Source organism: Callorhinus ursinus, unplaced genomic scaffold, assembly GCF_003265705.2.
Source record: "Callorhinus ursinus isolate GAN/ISIS: 27379988/994484 unplaced genomic scaffold, GSC_fseal_2.0 scaffold4, whole genome shotgun sequence".
Classification (NCBI taxonomy): Eukaryota; Metazoa; Chordata; class Mammalia; order Carnivora; family Otariidae; genus Callorhinus; species Callorhinus ursinus.
Genome location: NW_027397066.1, coordinates 37,236,204 through 37,256,210, shown reverse-complemented (window position 1 = coordinate 37,256,210; position 20,007 = coordinate 37,236,204).

The window sequence follows — 20,007 nt, the reverse complement described above, 5'->3', positions numbered from 1 at the left end:
TAGCCTCAAACTGGAAACAATTTAAAATATCTATCAATATTACAGCAGTGAAAATGAACAATATTCTGCTACTCTGGTAACTGAAATAAATCCACAATCCCAATATTACATGAAAAAAATCAAGCAGAAATATACCGTATTACACTATTTAAATAAGTTCCAAAACAGGTAAAATTTTTCTGTGGACATGTATGTCCCTAAATTCAGTCACTTTTATCCTATTCTATATTCAAATATTCTGTAACATATTTTCCTTTAAATAATTTTAAGTTTTGAATATTTATTATACTTAAAATAGCAACATTAATCAAAAGTCACCTTTACTCTCCATAGTAAAAAGTAATTGTAAAGACATGTATTTTAAAGCATAAAAATAAGAATTAAATTTGAATAATCTTAAAATAAATTTTCAAATAAAATTCACTCCTAAAATTAAATTCTTATTATGAGAAACAACATTTTTTGATCACTTCATAATAATGCAACATGCAGCTTGATGTTGCTTTAATTATATCAAATCCAAGAAACCACAACACACACCTATAACACAAACATGACATCAAGAGGGACATGATTTATTTAAATTTCTTGTAATACTGTAGAAATCTAAAAATGATTTCAAGAGGACTTCTGAAGTATTACTCAGAATTAGTTTTTCCTTTGAAAATGTTATTTGGTAATGTCCAAATCATTGAGAGGGAAACCACTCATTATTGGATTTAGTTTGGAAAAAACACATGTGAAGATTTCTGTTCAATCACTACATTTTGTTTCATAATATTAAAAAAAGGATTTCAGTGAGTCTAATTATTCACATAATGAAAACAGTCAATTTGTTGATTGGTTGACTAGAGCGAGAAAAGGGATTTTCACCTAAGGACCTAGAGCCACCGAGTTTGAAATAAATTATCAATAGTTACTATTAGCCCAGTACCAGCAAGGTACTATGCTAGAAATTTGCCATACGTTAATTGTCACCATGATCTTACAAAGTAGGTATTTTTATTTTTTGCATTTTAGGATAGAAAAGAAACTTAAAAAAACTAGTCTGATTAAGAGAACAGCTATTTGGTAGTAGATTCAAGATAGCAACTTGAGCCAGTCCTACCCCAGCACCGAACTTTTAACTCTACATTCTGCTGCCCCATGAGTTAATTCAGAAACAGTAGTTAAAGATTCAGCTCAGTTTCTTTAGTGCAGGAGCAAGAGAGAATTTCAGAAAGCCAATGTCTAACTACTGGCAAAAACCAGTATTTAAGAGAAATTGTATTATTTACAAGGATACAGTACTTACATATTAGGCACTGCATCTAATGGTTTACATGTGTTACATATTTAACCCTTGTGAAAGTCCTAGGAAATAGAAACTATTATCCCTATTTTACCCGTGAGGAATCTAAGTTGCAGAGTAATTAAGCAATTTGCCCCACAGCCGGGATTCAAGTCCAAAGTCTATTATCTTAATCATTATGCCATATTAATCACATATATTTATCACTATGCCTCCATGCCACATCCCTAGAGCAGAAGAGGATATAAAAATAAAGAGTAATAGATGATAAAGTATAATAAAGTAAGAAGTAAAGCAATTCTGAATAGGAAGGGTTTGGAAAGCTCCTGGAAGGATGTAGAACAAGGCTGGATCTTTAAGGAAATGTAGGGCATCAACAGGTAGATGTCGCAGGAAAACAGACTGGGAAGACAAAACGTAGCAGGAGCCCAAGTGGGCCGGAAGAACCTAGGAATGACAGTGACTAAGTCACTTGTATTAAATAGAAGGATGAAGTAGGAGCTTAAGAGCAAATGGCAGGTAGATTCAAATTATGAAACACCATATATTTAGATGAAGGATTTGGAATTTATGTATACTGTTGTATAAAGATAAAAATGATTATCAAGCAGTTATTGAAGTGATAAAATTTGGGTTTTAGAGATTTAGTTCTAATGATAGTGGTAGTATGTTCTAGTTTGGCCCTAACCATCCTTGTTTATGCTTATTATCCTAGGAAAATTGTTAACAGCACCTCCTGTTCTTTAAAAGATTCCTAGTTAGGACAATATATTTTGTTGTCACCCTGACTTGGGCAAACATTTACGTATCAGATTGGAAAAATAAAAATTTGGCATCATCCAGTGTTGGTGAGTGTCTAAGACTTTTAAACTAGGACGGATAGTTTGAAGGGTAGCTACATAGGGCTTATTAAATTTTTTTTTTTTATAAAAAGCAATACCAGACCTCTATACCTACCCCAGGGAAATGTGATAAGGAAGCATGTACATAGATATTGTCTCCTAGGACAAATCAAAAAACAAAGACAACTGCCAATAAATAAATGGCTATATAAAATACAGTATACATTTATTATGAGTTATGCAACAGTTAAAAAGACAAAAAGGCCTATGGGTTCTGGTATAGAAAGCAAATAAAACAATCATAACATTAATTTAAATGAATAGTAACTAATGTAAATGAATAGCAAATGTATTCTCTATTAATGTAAATAACTAGTAAAAGGGCTGCAGGGAAATCCACAAGTCTTTAAATAAAGGACTGGAATAAGGTTTAGAACAAATTAACAAGCTGTCTGTTCTATAATCATTTAAGAGAAAGTAAACTATAGTTGCAGTTTTATACATAAATAAAGTAGGCAGATTTAAGAAACTGCATGATTAGAATTAACAAGTTTTGGAAAGTTATTTATATAGAAACTAAAGGAGTAGGTAGACTTAAAGAAGTCTCCAAATTTTGAACTTTCATTCCTACAATGTCCTCCTTTTGGAAATACTGATGGACTAAAATAAACGAAACTAAATATAACACACTTTAATTTGTTACATCCTTCACTGAGGCCCTAACAGACCTGCCGTGTAGAGATAATTAACAACAAGTTGACCTTGCTTCTCTCTTCATCCCGAGACTTGTGTTTACTTGTATGGTATTGGATATAACATTATACCACATTGTATTATGGCTGCTTTATGTTTTCCTCACTAGTCTGTGAGCTGAGCTTGAAATTTTTTTTCAATTTTCCAGTTTTATAGCTTTACAAAATCCAAGCCAGGTATTTACCTATTATAATATTTCATATTGTCTGTGAATATAAGGGCAATGTCACCTTTCTTCATAACTCTTAAATTAATATTTTAGCCACCTGTAAGTATACCTATTTATTTTTACATCCATGTAACACTATGATATTATATTGATGTCATAGAATTTATAAGACTGGATTATGACATATGATTGCATTTTTCTTCCCTACCAATCACTGAGCTGAGGTGGGAAGATGTCTTACTTGAATGGGAATCATACAGTATCTGGTGTATAACAGATACAAAGGAATGTTGGTTGAATTAAAATGCAAAGGCATGACATAAGGAATACTGAAATGTTTGATGAAAAGGCTAAGAGTAATATTGTTTTTCACATTGTCTGTACCCCTTAAGTTTATTTAATAGTTTTGTATTAAAACACTACATAATATTTATTAGATATAGTTTATATAAATAGCCTCTTCTGAGGCATTTTAGAAAATAAATTTCACAGCTATAATGTTTGCTTTTAGAATTGCTTATTAGGCAAGAAGTTATATTGGTAAATCAAGCAGAATGAAACTATATAGAAAATCCAAATCTATTTCTTTATAATGTTCCATTAAGAAAAATAAGGATATCCTGTACTTAAGTTTATAGCAAATAAGCTCATTTAACTTCATCAGTTCATTCATTTTATGGATTTTAAGACTTTTTAGATCCACAGTACTGTTTTTGTTTTAGTCATACCTAGCTCTAGTTTGGGCAATCCTATTCATTCTGTGTTGTGTAACTAAACATTTGAATATGTGACTTGAAAGTCAACCTAAGGTCCCACCACATATTTCTGGAAGCATCTATGGGTCCAAGTTCATTTTAGAAGAAAAGGGATGACAGTTTCTTATTTTGCCTCGATTCTTTGCATTTTAATTTAGTGTGTAGGTTAGTAAAATGATTTAATTATCCTACAAGAACACAGTAATGTACAATTTCTAAGTTTATATATAACAGAAGTGATTAAAATAGTGTAATCCATTTTATACTTTTTTTATTTTAATGTTTATCAGTTTCACCATGCCTTACGTTGAGTTTGCAACCTATTGGCTTAAAATAAAACTTTATTACAGAAAAAAAAATCAATTCACCTTAGTGTTCATTTTAAGAAAGCAGCAATAATGAAAAGCTGTATCAATTTCCCATTATGGTTTAGAATAATTAGTGACATAAAACTGGATATATAAAAAAATGACAGTTCAGTCCAACTTGGAACTTTAATTAAGTACTTTATTTTAAAAGAAAAACCATACTTTGTCCACTTCTTGGTATATTCTACAGTGTTAATCAATTCTTTACTCTGCATAGGACATTGTATGCTAAATAAATGTCTGGAAAAATACTTATGGGAGTTGAAAAAGGAATATTATATATTATCTCAATTGAAATATAAAACACAAAGTATTTTAAATTGAATAAAAAGGTTTTAAAGCTGAATCCAATTTATCACTAGAAAAATGTAACCTTATGAAATGTAATATTAGTCAAAGATCTGAATCTTTTCTACAAAGAGGAAAATAAAAGCCTACCACTTTCTCACATATATTAATATAATAATGAAAATCAATTTATACTAAGGTTGGCCTCTGCAATGTATTACATACACTAGTAGTATTCTAACTATATTCAAATGTATTAAGAAGGACTCTGATCTTTCATCCTTTGTCAGCCAGGAGAGACAGACAAATCCACAAGTTAAACAACATGTATGTGTGTGTGATTGAGCATGCCAATATTACATATGAACATGTGAGGAAACTTCAGGCTTGCTGAGAAAGTAACATAAGAAGGTAGGAATATTCAGGGACACCTTGGAAACTTAGTCATCTTAAAAAAAATTTTTTTTAAAGATTATTTATTTGAGAGAAAGCATGCACAAGCAGGGGGAGGGGCAGAGGGAGAGGGAGAAGCAGACTCCCTGCTGAGCAGGGAGCCTGATGCAAGGCTATATCCCAGGGTCCTGGGATCATGACCTGAGTCGAAGGCAGACACTTAACTGACTGAACCACCCACGTGCCCCAGAAACTTAACCATCTAAGGTTCTCTGAGTAAGGATATATCTGAGCTGATACTGAAAATACTTTTTATAAAATATTTTTAAATGGAAGCATATAGATAGATAGCCTTAGTTGTTCTTGAATAATGTAAGCTGATTATAAAAGGCATGTGGTATAGAAAGAATTTGGCTTTATCAACTCAGAAATGACTTATATCTGAATAGGAGTCATCTGCAGTGATTATGTCTTATATGGAACATCGATCAAGTAAAAGGCTACAACTTCTCTTGCTCTTTTAGGTTCTATATTCTTAACTAAATATATCCGAAATATATAATGTGTGTGTACAGTGTTTACCCTCAGTAATCTCTGAACAGCCCCATAACAATGAAGATCAAAATCAGTATACTCATTCAAAGATGTGTAACAAACAAAAACAAGGCTGTAAATAACAAGTATAATAAGATCTTTACTTAGTTATCCTTATGAATTTCAACTATGTCAAATAAATTTATAGGGCAAAAAAAAAACCCTATCAAGACAAAACTTACCAAGTTCCCTTTGCATAAGCTATTCTGCTTACTCTGATAGCATTTTTAAATACTTTTAGTTTATTAACTTTGATATTACTATCCTAAGCACCTCCTACTATTCTCACAATGTGTCTATATGAAACCTTCAAAAACTGAAGCCAACAATAACACATTAAGAAAAATCATATTTAAAAATGCCCTAATCATTGCCACAAATACCATCAACCTAAGAACATTATAATTATCATTGTAATTATTTAAATAGCCAACAGTAATCTCCCATGAAATTGGAAAAAAAATTAAATGAGTTAATAAGCAAAAAGAGTCATATTTAACTTTTTTAAAAAAAGATTTATTTATGGGGTGCCTGGGTGTCTCAGTCAGTTGAACAGCATCTGCCTTCAGCTCAGGTCATGGTCTCAGGGTCCTGGGATCAAGTCCCGCATCGGGCTCCCTGCTCAGCGGGGAGTCTGCTTCTCCCTCTGCCACTGCTGCTCCCCCTGCTTGTGCTCTCTCGCTGTCAAATAAATAAAATCTTTAAAAAATAAAAAATATTTATTTATTTGTTTATTTTAGAGGGAGAGAGAGCATGAGTAGGAGGGGCAGAGGGAGAGGGAGAGAGAATCTCAAGCAGACTGTGCTGACCAAGCACGGAGCCCAATGCAGGGCCCAATCTCAGGACCCTGAGATCATGACCTGAACAGAAACCAAGAGCAGGACAGTTAGAGGACTATACCACCCAGGTGCCCCACATATTTAACTCTTGCCCTAGTTTTTATCTCAAGAGAAATCAGAGGGGAAAAAATAAGAGCTTAATTTAATATAATCTATATGCAGTAAGGGAAAAATCTCATCTCATCAATATTGCCAAACATATAAAAGTCATTGTTGTTAATCTCTTAAACTTTCAAAATTATGTGGATCACCTCTTCTGCATAAAAGCTGGCCTGCAGGGGCACCTGGGGGGCTCGGTTGGTTAAGTGTCTGCCTTTGGATCAGGTCATGATCTCTGGGTCCAGGGAGCGAGTTCCACAGCAGGCTCTCTGCTCAGTGGGGAGTCTGCTTCTCCCTATCACTCTTCCTCTGTGCTCTCTCTCTCGTTCACTCTCAAAAAAATAAATAAAATCTTAAAAAAAAGCTAGCCTGCAGAATCAGAGTTTTAGAAATGAAAATAAAGGGAGCAAAAAAGACCATTTTGTATAAACCTTTTTTGTTTTACAGATATGGAGAAAAGCTAAACGATAAGTTTGCTTCAATTTAATGTCATTACTTGCAATTTCCTGACACTGAAAATGTCGTCAACTTTCTAATTAATGCATCAAAAACATTAACTGCTGGGCGCCTGGGTGGCTCAGCTGGTTCAGCGACTGCCTTCGGCTCAGGTCATGATCCCGGAGTCCCGGGATAGAGTCCCACATCGGGCTCCCTGCTCAGCAGGGAGTCTGCTTCTCCCTCTGATCCTCTTCCCTCTCGTGCTCTCTATCTCTCATTCTCTCTCTCTCAAATAAATAAATAAAATCTTTAAAAAAACAAAACAAAAAAACATGAACTGCATCCTCAAGTCCTATTTGCACTGAAAATATCTTATTCTTACATATCCTCCTAGGTACACCCTATCTCCACGCTTCTATTTATAGCCTCAGCTTTATGAAAATGGTCTACACTTACTGTTCAACATACTTGCACACCACTTAAAACTGTCCCAAGGGGTAGCCTTCAACTTAGGTGGAGATGACAAGAGCTCTTAAGCTTCTAAAGCTGATTGTGCAAACTCACAAAATTTGTTTGTGCTAAAATCTGCAGAGGAAGTCCCTGGTGGGTTTCTCCTGTGCTTGGAGGCACCACGTGGGGATTAATCACAAACTACAGGACATCTCAGAGTATATAAAATACAGGTTGTTGATTACAGGGTTGAGAGATGCAGATTTCTGGTATCATCTCTATGTTTCAACTATAGTTGCTATTCCCTATTGAAACAACTAAGTGAGCTAAATTCTTAGCTCAAGTTTTTACGCTACTTTGAAAATTATCACAATTCTAAGATTGTGCGTAGGCAAGTAGACAATCATCCGAAAAGTGTATGGTGAGTTGGGAGCCACAGCAATGATCCAATAACAACTGTGAAACAGAGTTATACCTTAGGTCCTAAGATATGCCTCAGGTAAGAGCTCGTGGTCTCTGTCCCCACTGCCCCATAGCAACTCTTCAGGTCATGGTCTCCAATAACCTTGTCATTAATTGCAGTGGATAATTCTCAGCATACATTCTTATTTAAAACCTCTATAGCTGCTGACATTTACTACAGTATCCTTTTTGAAGTACCCCCCCACATACACACAAACCTTGGTGTTACTGATACATTGATTCAAAATATTTTAATACACATATTCTTGATATTATATTAAATATATAATAATCATTTCATGAAAAGAGACCTCTACTTGTCATCAGCATCATCACTATTATAGGTATTAATAATATAGGTTACTCGTTTTAATATTATTTATAAACATTCTGAGAATTTCCTATATCCCAGGCATTTCATTAATACCCAACTAATAATGTATAACATTCAATCCTCACCACATGATACGGTGACCATGAGGTACCTGTCAGACTACACCCCACATCCAATCACTAGACCTAACCTACAATCTTCACATCTCTTAATTACACTTTTATCTTAATTAATTAATCATTATTTTAAGTAGGCTCCACACCCAACATGGGGCTCTAACTCATGACCCTGAGATTAAGAGTTGCATGCTGCTCAGACGCCCCCTACTCATGTCACTTTTCTTTATATTATTTTTAATACTGCTATTCTAGTTGAAGTTCTTAACATTACTCACAAATATTACAACCTCCTCCTATCTGGTTTCTCTGCCTCCAGTCTTTTTTTTTTTTTTAAGATTTTATTTATTTATTTGACAGAGAGAGACACAGTGAGAGAGGGAACACAAGCAGGGGGAGTGGGAGAGGGAGAGGCAGGCTCCCCTGCTGAGCAGGGAGCCCAATGCGGGGCTCGATCCCAGGACCCTGGGATCATGACCTGAGCCAAAGGCAGATGCTTAACAACTGAGCCCCCCAGGCACCCCACTCTCTGCCTCCAATCTTATCCTTCCCATAATTTATTCTCTACAATGCTATAAGAATGGTATCACCCTAAAAGTAAAACATAATAATATACTACCATCTCTCAAATAGTATAATAACATTAAAATTCTTCTTTTGTCCCAAATTTCTTACAGAGTCACTCCAAATCTCTCTTTGCATGGATTTCTTAACCTAGATGATGGAAAATGAAAACCTAAAGGTTTATTCAAGTTTTTTATGTACAGTAGTTTGTGACATGGTGTTGCTAAAGTTTTAAAAGAATTACGTGTGCCAATGTCAAATATAAAACAGAGACCAAACCTGAAAATTTCCTGAGCAGGCAAAAACATTTAAGCCATACAAGCAAAACTCAATTTTGCTTATTCTGCAAAACAAGTAAAACTTAACTTGGGCCACTTCTTGTAAATGCCTCTGAAAATCATAAATGAAACTTAAGCTGTTCTTGAAAAATGACATGAGGTAAACACCTTAACCAATTCCTTATCACTAGACAAACTCAAATGCTATAACCAATCATTGTAAAGAATAAATGGACTCTGCCTTTTCACTATTACATCTCAGAACAATATATCTCAGAGCCCCATTCGTCTCTCAGTCGGAGAGCTCCCAGTTTGTGAACTGTTTTTATACTCACAATTAACTCTTACTAAATACTATTTTACTGAGCTGGTGGTTTTAATTTTACTATTTCTGAATTTTTTATATGAAAGACTTTACTTCACATCAAATATATTCCAAACTAAGTATCAGTTGACTCTGGCTGAAATCCAGATTTGACAATGTGAAAAGGGTTTTGAAGCTTCCTAAGATATCCTTATCAAACAAAGGTGCCTCCGACTATTCTCTTTAACACATTCATAAATAATGGGAGTTAAGGGTGGGGGAATAGGTCTGGCATCATCCATAATTCCAAAGATGATGCTATCAAAGTAAACAACCTAAAGGAACAAATGAAAATAAGTATTTGTTCTTCATGGGACTAGACTCTTGTAAACTTATTTTGCCTGAAAAAGTTTAAATTCCTTCTGAACCTCGCCTTTCTAAATCCACATTCTTAATTGAGTGCCATTACATCATATTTAAAACCCACAGGGAAGTGAATACATTTCCAATAGTCCATGGGTATCACCAATTCCCTTATACCTACTTAAGCATTGAATTCCTGCACCTGCAACTCAGATGTACACAGCCGGACAACTTTCTGCTTAATTTAGCATGGAGACTAGCAGCCAGAATCACAGAAAAATGAATCCTGTACAGATACATATATATTTTATATATATGTAAATCAACGGGGAAAAAAGAAGTCTGAAGAATTAGGAGAGGTTTTATTTTACTTTTTTTTTTCACTTCAATTAAATATAGTAGGGGTAAAAATCTAAGCTGAAGAGTTTTGAAGAATATGGGCAAATTTTCTTTAATAAATACAATTCATTTCAATAAATAATTTTGATCTATTATGTGCAGTGTGCTTTACTTGGAAATGCACATTTAAAAATGTTTACATTATAGTCCATGCACTTAAATAGCACAAAATCTATAATCAGGTTTTAAAAGGCAAGTCTTTAATATAATGAGGAGAGAAGGCTGAATGAGAGGTCATGCACACACAGACAAGGTAGCAGTCCCATCTAGTTCGAAGAGCATAAACTAACATTCATATATATTTGTTTTCATTCTAATTTTACCATTTCCAAAAATAGCAGCTTTCTTTCCTGCCTAGAGGTGGCTTCCTAAATACAAATTTTCACTATAGGCTATGAATGACATCTTGGGATTCTGATACTTAGGCTGTCCAATAAACAGACATAATGGTTCTTTCTCTAGAGAGCTGTAGAGGAACAGTGGCTTTTCACCATGTCAAGAAAACCCTAGTTACTCACTCTTCCTATAGAAGAAAACCAGCCCAAGGAGCAGTATGGTCTAGCTGGAAAGAAGGCTAGCCTAGAGTTGGAGACTTGATTTCAAAACTCTTCCTCTCTTGAGGCTAATAAATTCCAGCCCTCTATCATCCTATCCCTGCCTTCAATATTGGATCTCCCCTCAGGTTTCTGCCTCTACTTTAAATGAAAACATCAGCACGTGGTACAAAACTCTCCTTTCCATGGAATATTTTACTGTCAAAACCACCTATTACATCTTAAATTTATTTGTTTGCCCTTTGTCTTCACCACTAGTATACAAATTCCATAGGGACAGAGCCATTGCTTGATATACTACTATATCCGTAATTTATCATGTATTATTCTGGTATTCAATAAACCATTTTGAATAAATAAATATAGAAAGTCTCATGTTCTTGGCCATGACATCTACTTGACCTTAGGCATCTATTCCCAAAGCCATGCCCTGGATCTTCCAACTGCAAGAATCATTGTATCTCAGGTATCTAAACACCAATATTCATTCAATACTCATTCAACTGATATTACCAATTGCCTACCCTGTGTAAGTACTCTTCTAGGGATGAAATAGTAAACTAGAGTGTTCTTGCCTCATGGAATTACATTCTAGTAAGGAAGACAAACAAGAAGCAAATAAATACACAGTCTAATTTCATTAACTGGAATTATATTATGAATAAATACAAAACAAATAAAATACTATGAAGAGATTTTATTATGCTGTGAAGAAAAATAAATCAGAGAAAGGGGATAGAGCATGATGGAAAGATGACTATTTTAAAAGTGGAAGTGGGGGACGCCTGGGTGGCTCAGTCAGTTAAGCGTCTGCCTTCGGCTCAGGTCATGATCTCAGGGTCCTGGGATCGAGTCCCGCATCGGGCTCCCTGCTCAGCGGGGAGCCTGCTTCTCCCTCTGCCTCTGCTGCTCCCCCTAGTTGTGCTCTCTTTCTGACAAATAAATAAAATCTTTAAAAAATAAAGAAATATAAAAAAAAATAAAAGTGGAAGTGGTCAGAGAGAGCCTCCTATAAGTGACTTTGGTCAGAGACTAAAGTAAGCAATAAGCCACTTACATGTCTTAAGAAATAGCATTCCAAGTAGAGAAAAGAGTAAGTGTAAAGTCCTGAAATAGGAACAAATTTGGGATGCTGAAGGTTCAGGAGGAAGGCCAATGTGACTGGAATGGAGTGGACAAGTGTAATTGTGGTAGAAGATGAGGCAGAGAGGGGCAGAGAAAATACAAAGTAGAGGCCTTGTGTTAATTAAGCTAATTCTAGCCGATTTCACAGGTTAACCTGAAATATCCATAAATTAACCCATTTTTCTGATATGCCAGTGGGAGGGAGGAGGAAAGGTGTTACTGCTCCATAAAGTTTTTAAGGTATCCAGAAGAGAATCATCTTTAACATATGGCTTCCAAGTTCATCTTGTGCTAAAATTCCATCACTTAGAATACATTCATAAAGCCACACATCATTGAAAGGAAATTTGGGACTTGCTGTCTAGTTTTACGCCCATGAAGAAAATGGTAGGTTTAGTGAGGTGGTGGGCACTCTCTGCCAAAGTTGTGGGTGCCATAATAGGGAAGAGTGTTTTTATTCTAACTACAGTGGGAAACTGTTGGAGAATTTTAAAGAGGAAAATGATATAATGTATACTTTAAAGATTAATATGGCTGTTGGGGTGATAATAAAATATAGGTCAACAAATTTGATCCTTCCTTTTTTTCAAAGAATAGATGGTGATGGCTTACACTACACTAGTTCTGAAAATAGTAAAAAGTGTTTATATTTGGACTATATTTGGCTGGCAATTTTGTATGGGGTATATTTTCAATTAGGAAGTTCCCAAGGCTGGGTAATATTCCTCTCTTTTGACCTCTTATAATCCTCTGCTAAATCACTACTATGCATTTGAAAACTCTCTTTTTTATCACCTATTTATGTGACTGTTTCTATTACATGTTGAACTCTCTGAGGATAACAACGCTATTTTCATAACCCTGACAGTACACTGTCTGATGAATTGGAGCACACAATTATTTTTTTGAATCGAATGAAGAAACTTGCCTATGGACACAACCACAATTACAATGTTGCAGACAGTACTGGAATTCCTGATATGGTTTATTATAAAACCAAGCCTCATTCCACTACTTTATGTTCTAGCAATTTATCCGTGGCAAAGGAATAAAGCAAATTTGTACTTAATCCTAGCTCCTTGATGCCCTAGGTATCCAGTCTGGAGGTTAAAATGTGGCAGCAGAATTTGCAAATTCACAATAACATTTTATGTTAGATGGATATTTTGTGTCATTCATTCTGCCTGGAACAAAAACCTTTAGACAGAATCAGGGGAGAGACAAATGGGATCCAAATCTTTAAAAAAAGTATTGACCTGGGTTAATAAATGGAAATGTAAGATCTTAACTCAAAAAAATATAAAGGCACAGAGGACTAACATCGATATTCATTTGTTGATTTGTTCAGTGAATATTTATTGCCATCTATTATGAATGAAGAACTGGTATATCTGCTGGAGGTATAGTAGTGGACAAAAAAGTTAAAATACTTTGCCCTCATGAAATTGGCTTTCTTCTGTAAACTGAATTTGATCTTGAATGTGTAACAGAACTCCAGACAAATGAAATGAGAAAACACAAAAGAACCTAGACAGAACAGATATCTCAGTGGAAAGAAAGGTACTATTTTATTCCAGAAGTATAGGATACAAAGATTACTATGAATGTAGGAAGAAAAAAAAGTCTCTTGCCTTGTTCAGATTTGGTCAGAGACCAAGTAAAGATAAAGATACCAGCTGAAGGTATTCAGTGTTTAAATCTGTGTGGGACTGGGGAAGAATTTGACAATATAATGTTCTTATTTTTATACAGTACTTACTAAAATGGAAAAGATGTATAGGAGCAAATATTAAAAGAGTTTCTCACAGAAACTCTCACATTTTTTTTCTCACAGAAAAAATGGAGGTTGTAATGGGTTTCTGCTTATGCAAAGAAAAGAGAATATATTCCTCCACTTACCATACCTCACTTTTCACTATAAACTATTGGGAATACCTTTGACTTGATGTCATAATTGATCTGCAGTTAATTGTGGGTGCTCTGCTCATAGATCTCCAGTCAGAAGTGGCATGGATGCTTATGTGTCTCCATCAGGTCGGGTGGCAAACTTGAACCTCAACCTGTGTAGTCTCTCTTCAGAAACTCTTCCCATTAGGAATCCTAAATTTGTCCCCTAAGGATGCTTAAGGCATTTGTTTTTACCCAACTTAATTCTAACAGCAAACTTTATTAGATCTTTTAGGCATACTTTTAAGGTTAAACAACATTTTTTCCTACATTTATACATAATAGTGTTTTTATTTCTCTTTATAAATACTTAACCTAAATATTTAACTTTATTTTCTTTTATATTTTATTTATTTATTTGAGAGAGAAAGAGAGAGAGTACAAGCAGGTGGAGCACTAGAGGGAGAAGCAGGTACCCCATTCAGCAGGGAGCCAGATGGGTGACTCCTCCCAGGATCCTGGGATCATGACCTGAGCCTAAGGCAGATTTTTAACCAACTGAGACACCCAGGCACCCTAACTTTGCTATTTTAATTGCAGAAGAGGAATAACCAGCCCAAGTTGCCAATCCTAAACATAACCCTTACCCAAAAGAAGCAAATATCTTCTCTTCAAATTAACTTCACAGAAGTATTTTCATCTCTGTGTCTGATCTTAAGTAATTATCTGAGATCTGAAGACAGCCTAGACCGTGGAATACGGTCAGCAGCCTGGGACTTAGAACTGCTGTTCTTGGTGACTCAAGATCTTCGGAAAAATCTTTTACTGATAAAGCAGTAAGATGAGTCAAAAGAAACTGCTGGGAAACTTTATTCCTCAGATAATGTCAGTCTTTCTATAGAAAATTAATGAAGAAAAATCATGGTTCCTAATGAAAATAAAATTCAAGTGATTTGTTTGTTCTGGTGAAAAACGCATGGAATTTGAAAACATAACTTTAAAATGAAAGATGAATCTCCTCCCAAAAATTAAACTAAATAAAAACTGGGTTTTAGAAATTGATTTGTAAATGTTGCCTATTCATAAGCAATTTACCCACTCTAAGAAGATTAATCTGCTATAGTTATAATTTGACAGTTCAGCACTAATTGAAAATCAAGAAGCTTAGTGTATTGTGCAAACAAGAACAATACTCATTTTTTAAAATAGTCAAATGATGACAAGATGATATGTCTAAAATCAAAAAAGTCCACATCAAAAATAATTTACAAATTGCTTGAATATACAATGATATTTCAAGCTTAAATAAATATTTTTCTCCATTGGATTTATCATATATTTCTTTATTAAGGAATGCATCCCTCATCATTATACAAACATACTTTTCCTGCAGCAACTTTGATTAATTGAACCTGAAAAGAAAAATTTATAGAATCTAGTATATTGTAAAATATTTTAACACAAAAATATACTGCACATGCACATATTAAAAATCCTAGTGTAGGCAATATGACATAACTCACCTCATTTCATTCTAACCACCTATAATAAAATCATCTAGAGTTCTGGTTAAAAATCCAGATTATGGAATTATTCTTTAGACTTGCTCTCTTTGTCAAAACATAGGGATACTAATAACAAATAACTCATGGGATTTTTGTAATAATTATATAAGAAAATCCATATAAATCACTTAGCACAGCATCTGACTTCTAGTTATTATTATGTTGTACTTGTACTAGGAATATACCCTCCTATTCATAACTAAATTATAAGAACCACAGGTAATGGGTAGCTCATATTTATTCTGCTCTCTTTACCAAAAGAATTTTGTCTAGAATTATCAGCTGGGATGCATCTAAATCTTTACCTTAATATGAGAGTATCCAGTTGAATTATTTAACAGAGAACCTTACAATGAGAACAAACTATTAGAACTTCATCTAAAATAGTATAAAGGGAACCATATGAAGACTTAACCATTAGGGAAAAATGAAGGGGGGGGAAATTGGAGGGGGAGATGAACCATGAGAGACTATGGATTCTGAGAAACAAACTGAGGGTTCTAGGGGGGAGGGAGTGGGGGGATGGGCTAGCCTGGTGATGGATATTAAAGAGGGCACGTTCTGCATGGAGCACTGGGTGTTATACACAAACAATGAATCATGGAACCCTACATCAAAAACTAATGATGTAATGTATGGTGATTAACATAACAATAAAATAAAATAAAATAAAAAAGACTTAACCATGATTGTGTTATCCTAATTTATAATTGAACATTGTAAACATACATAAAATATTGATAAAATGAACTATAAAATTCACAACTTTTATCAAAATGTAAGATTAACTGGATTATTTGTTTTTTGGGTGTTGAGTTTGAGAAGTTCTTTATAGATCTTGGATACTAGCCCTTTATCTGATGTGTCATTTGTAAATATCTTCTGCCATTCTGTAAGTTGCCTCTTAGTTTTGTTGACTGTTTCCTCTGCTGTGCAAAAGCTTTTTATTTTGATGAAGTCCCAAAAGTTCATTTTTGCTTTTGTTTCCCCTGCCTTTAGAGACATGTCTTGAAAGAAGTCACAGTGGCCAATGTCCAAGAGGTTACTGCCTATGTTCTCCTCTATGAGATTGATGGATTCCTATCTCACATTTAGGTCTTTCATCCATTTTGAGTTTATCTTTGTGTATGGTGTAAGGAAATGGATGGAACTGGAGGGGATTATGCCAAGTGAAATAAGTCAAGCAGAGAAAGACAATTATCGTATGGTTTCACTCATATATGGAACATAAGAAATAGCGTGGAAGACCACAGGGGAAGGGAGGGAAACTGAATGGGAAGAAATCAGAGAGGGAGACAAACCATGAGAGACTCTGGACTCTGGGAACCAAACTGAGGGTTACAGAAGGGAGGGGGTTGGGGGGATGGGGTAACCGGGTGATGGGTATTAAGGAGGGCACGTGTGGTGATGAACGCTGGGTGTTATACACAAGTAATGAATTGTTGAACACTGCATCAAAAACTAATGATGTACTATATGTTGGCTAATTGAACATAATAAAAAAAAAGTAATATTAAGAGAATGAAAATGCCAGTCATAGAACTGGATAAGATAAGAGGGAGGGGAGATAGGTGATAGGTACAGAGGTAGATACATAGACACATGGATGCATGCAAATACATATATACAGAGAAGAGGGCTCTTGCATGAATTCATGCTAACAATGTGCTCTAAGAAGCATGATTAACATAATCCTTTGTAACTAAGGCCAAAAGTGTAAAGATAATCATATGAATATATATATATATACACAATTTCTAAAGATTTCTATCTGAAAAACATTCCTTAAAAAATTATTAAGATGATCCTAAATTTTTTATTTCTTTGAGTTGAGTTCTTTCATAGCATTAGTCCATTTCTATGCCCCATAGTACCCTTGCATTTTACCTTACTGTTGTGAAATTCACTAATGACTAATTTTGGAAAATTTTGAGGCTCAACACATGCCTTGGCTCACATTAAAGATTTTAATTAAATATATATCATCTGAATCCTTAAGGGGTGTTCCTTTTTTACACTAAATTTAAAAATGCCCATGAATGATTCCCACTGCGTGTAGGTCCATGAAGCACACACTGTAATTTTAGATTGATGTCTCTCAATCTTGCTGCATGTTACACTGGTGAAATTGGTTTTATATTCTGACACTTTTAGTGGAAAGAACTGTATTAAAAATAAATGTGGTGTACCAAAGTAAGTCCAAGCCCAACTATATTTACAAGAACCTCACTTCAAATATTATGATATAGATATGTTGAAAGTAAAAAGATATTAAAAAAAGATACACCATAAAAGAGTGAATTAAAAAAAAAAAAGAAAGCAGAAGTGGCTATATTAACATCAGGGGAAAAAAGGCTTCAGAGCAAAGACAGTTGTCAAGAACAAAGAGAAATAATAATTATATAACTACAAATCCTGTATCTATTGAAAGGAAAATAAGGGCATACTACCAGCAATACTATGCATGTAAGGTAGAAAAGGTAGAGAAAGCGGCCAATTCCTTCAAAACTCAAACTGCCAAACCTCCTTCACCGTGTAACAGATTACCGAATAGTCTCATAAATATTAAAAAAATTGAATCTGAAATGTAAAAGCTTTTAAAAAAGAAATCTCTAGACCCAGATGGTTTCAATGGATAATTTGTAGAAAAACCTTAGAACACTTTTTGGCTGTTTTTAGCCTCTATAAAAGTTGAACATATGATTACAAGTCAGTAATTCCACTTCCATGTATATTCTTAACATAAATATATATGAAATATATGTATATGAAATATATATTGTGAATATAAAATATATCTACCAATGTTCTTAGCAGTTATATTTGCAATAATTAAAACCTCAGGAAGACGTTCAGAGCTCAGTCTTCTCAGTTTCCTTCAGAACTACACTGCCTTGCCCCAAACATGCACACACAAAAAGTGACCCCTCAGGCTTCTTTTCAAAATCCTATAACGGCTAAACAGAATTTGAAAACCTGTGCTATTAGGTACCTTGAGGAAATCAACTCTACCTTCCAATTTACCTAAACTTTTAAAAATGCTTTTGTTTGCTTTGTTTTGTTTTTAAAATATCCTTCCTTAATGAAATAAGAATTAACACAAGTTTTATATAAACATAATTCTGTTCCTGGATTCTTATTTTCTCCATTAAATTGCATTATAAAATTTCAAATTTATTTACATTTCTGAAACAAAACTGAGTTACTTCAGAAAGAAGTAAAACTTGAAAAATCTTAAGACAAAGTAGCTTTCTGAAAAACTTAATCAATATTTAAAATAATACAATGGTTCTTACAGTCAGAATTATCTTTCCTACATAGGCTGTGTGGCAGATGGTTCATTGTTCTCCAAATCCATTATAGATTTCTCCCTTAGTAAAAGAGTTGTAACTGTCTGTCTGCCCAGATAGAGAGAAACTCCTTGGAAACTAGTTAATACATACATACTATGAGTAATTCTAGCTCACTCTACTAAAATGGAATGGGTTTTTTTTTTGGACTTAAACTCTGAACTCCTTACATGGGGCCTGAATATCATTGTGACAATAACTCAGCTTTGATCATGCAATAGGAACAATGAGAAAGGCTGAGTGAAAAAAAATTAAAGAAATCAATGCTCATGGGGGATTCTGTGGAGTATCATCACCCCACCAAACTGACCCACCTACATCGAGAAGGAGGGAGGAAGGAAATGTTTGTTTTTAGTCATTATATTTTGTGTCTCTTTGCTGTAGCCATTTCCCTTACACCTTAACATGGACTGTACAGCCAAATTTGGATAATGACTTAATTAATAACAAAACCATTTTGAATCACTACCCTGAAACTTAGCTTCTGGTCCAACAAAGTTCTCTCACAAGAAAAATCAGGGCACTGGTAGACAAGTATTCCCTTACAATTTACTTTCAAACTGCTAACTTTCACAGCTTTATTCCACTCCATCATTTGACATCCCTTGTTTTTCTTAAATCCCATTTCATTTACCAAATGGTTATTTTATTTAGATTGCTTTCAGACATTTCATCTGTCTTCCAAATCCTTCTCACCTGTACAATTATGAATGTATCCCTTTAAAATATTTAGTTAATATACATTCTGTACACATTCTATATACATTTAGCACATATAAATAATATGTAATATATATACAATATTTATATGTATACTTGTATATTTTATGTATATTTATGTGAATGTATATAGATACAGATATGTAGAGAGAGAAGGCAAAATATATAGAAGATGAGTTTAGGATATGCCACCTCCAAAGTATGAGTTTGGCATATTCGTTATCTTGAGCTAACAGCTCTTGAGAAACAGTAGATACAAGGGCTCTCTGATCTACTCTTTTCTATCCAAAAACAGGCCATAATATTTCCCATGAGCAAGGTGCTCCCCGGTATCAGGAAGAAACAAATCTCCTTATCACCAGAGACTGGGGACTGACCCTGCAATGGATCTGTACAAATAACCTAACTAAAAAAAATGATTCTTATCTTCCACTAGTTTCCTCACCCCATACATGTCCTAGTCACTTCCCCACAATATGTATAGCCCATTTGTATTGTCATTTCCTCACAAATGTATTGTTTCTTTGTCAAAAAGATATAAAAGCTTTCTGCTCTGTCAACTTCAGGTGTTCATTTTCTTTTGAAGTCCCCATATACACAAAAAATTCTAATAAAATTTGTATGTTTTTCTCCTGTTAATTTGTCTCATATCAGTTTAATTCTTAGGTGCAGCCAGAAATTCTAAAAGGGTAGAGGAGAATTTCTTC